Below are 2,297 nucleotides of genomic sequence, written 5' to 3'. Positions count from 1 at the left end.
TATTATTTTATAAGAATTGTACCAATTACTCAGTTAGCCACGCAAGTTTGTTCATTCTATCGACTTTATTAACCCACTTGGCTAATGATGCCTCAGTTTTCAGTTATTTTGATACATTTTGAATGTAAATGTCTGAATGATTTTATATTTTGATGGGCATAATTTAAACCATGTCTGTAATTTTGTAGCATTTTAATACATCTTTTTTAAACTGACATTTTCTTTCTCATTTGTGAGCGCGCAAAGACTAAATAGTACACAAGTTGTAGCTACTACACTGTTACAGTTTCATCACACAGCGGTAACACCTTGGACCTCCTACAAAGAGTGTTTATATTTACTCGCTGTTTTTTGTAAAAGTTATAGAAATGTTATATATATAGTCCATCGAGTAAATCAAGTTAAGTCCTAGGAAAAGTTTTTGTTTATCATATGTATTATTTAATCAAGGGTGTCTCTCAAATAGAGTTTAACGCCTAAATTGAGCAGAGTAGTCTAGATTTAGTTTTATGTTCAAATCTGTCTTGGTCCGACCAAACCAAAACTGCAAGTACATATCAAGACCAATATTTACTAACTAAACAGTACTTTCAATCTGAACAGATAATTAGGATCAAATTACTCAGAATTATTCAGGTTAATTACTTTGATTATTATTTTGCTAGCTTAATTCCATTTCTACCTTGACTGTTATTTTTTTTTATAAATCGTCAAGATTATATCGCATTAACATTTAAAGCTCATTGGTCTCGACAAACGGTTGCGTTGTTATCCTGAACCTCGATAACTTTAAATTTGGGTCCGCGGAACTCAGATTTTCTAAATCGAACGTTTTCCAAAAAAATGATGTCTACAACTGCACCAGCAATTGGGATTGACTTGGGTACGACCAACTCCTGCGTGGGTGTGTTCCTAAATGGAAAAGTGGAGATCATTGCCAATGATTTGGGCAACAGAAAGACACCATCTTACGTGGCTTTCAACCAATCAGAACGGCTAATTGGAGAATCGGCCAAGTATCAAGAAACTATGAACCCAAACAACACTGTGTTTAACGCCAAACGACTAATTGGCCGAAAGTTTTCCGATTACTCGGTCCAGGAAGACATGAAGTTATGGCCGTTCAAAGTTGTGGACAACAATGAAACGCCTAAGATTGAAGTTGAATACAAGTCAGAGATGAAAAGTTTTCACGTGGAAGAAATCAGCTCAATGATTCTGACCAGAATGAAAGAGACAGCCGAGGCTTACTTGGGCACAAAAGTTGAGGATGCGGTCATTACAGTTCCAGTATACTTTAACAATGCCCAGCGAGTCGCCACAAAGGACGCTGGAACCATTGCTGGGTTGAACGTTATCCGGATCATAAATGACTCATCCGCTGCAGCAATGGCTAATGGCTTGGACAAGAAGGTGTCTGGTGAACAAAAAGTCGTAATTTTTGACCTAGGAGGAGGAAGTTTGGACGTCTCGGTTCTCTCAATCGAAGGTGGAGTTTATGAAGTGAGAGCAACAGCTGGTGACACGCACCTTGGAGGTGAGGATTTTGACGACCGACTTGTCCTATATCTGGTCGAGGAGTTTAAGAGGAATCACAGACAAGATCCCTCTCAAAATAAGCGATCAATGATACGTTTGAAAAGTGCTGCTGAAGCCGCAAAGAGAATTTTATCATCAAGTGCGCAAGCTGCGATTGAAATTGATTCGTTTACAATGGCATTGATTTTTACACTAGCATCAGCCGAGAGAGATTCGAGGTTCTATGCGACGATTTGTTCACCCATACCGTCGGAGAAGTAGAAAGAGCCTTGGAACATGCAGGGATGAGAAGGTATGAAATTGATGAAGTCGTTTTAGTCGGAGGTTCGACACGAATCCCGAAGATTAGGCAGCTTTTGAAAGGTATGTTCAGCGGGAAGCAGTTGAATTACGTGATCAATCCTGACGAGGCAGTTGCATACGGTGCTGCCCTTCAAGCGGCAATGCTGAGAGGTGGGAAAGATAACGTCCATCAATGATATACTTCTACTTGAAGTGACTCCTTTCTCTTTGGGAATTGAGACTGGAGGGGATGACATGGCCAGACTCGTAGAACGAAATACGAGTCTGCCGTACAGGACTGAACAGACTTTCACAACAGCCGCAGACGACCAGTCGACGTTCACTATTAAAGTCTATGAAGGAGATCGGGTGGTGACAAAAGACAACAACCTTCTCGGTTCATTCAGTTTGCAAGGGATCCCACCCGCTCCCAGAGGCGTCCCAAAAATTGAGGTTTACTTCGAACTTGACGCAAA

At 40.4% G+C, this 2,297-nt stretch overlaps 1 pseudogene; it reads left to right on the top strand.

Moving 5' to 3' along the window:
* The first annotated feature begins 304 nt into the window (after positions 1-304).
* LOC142338300 (heat shock 70 kDa protein-like) lies at positions 305-2,157 on the top strand (annotated as a pseudogene).
* The last annotated feature ends 140 nt before the right edge of the window (positions 2,158-2,297 follow it).

This window comes from Convolutriloba macropyga, chromosome 4 (assembly GCF_964194025.1).
Source record: "Convolutriloba macropyga chromosome 4, txConMacr16.3, whole genome shotgun sequence".
In the NCBI taxonomy this organism is placed as follows: Eukaryota; Metazoa; Xenacoelomorpha; order Acoela; family Convolutidae; genus Convolutriloba; species Convolutriloba macropyga.
The sequence above is the reverse complement of the archived record's forward strand: the minus strand, read 5'-3'. Positions and strand labels throughout refer to the sequence as shown.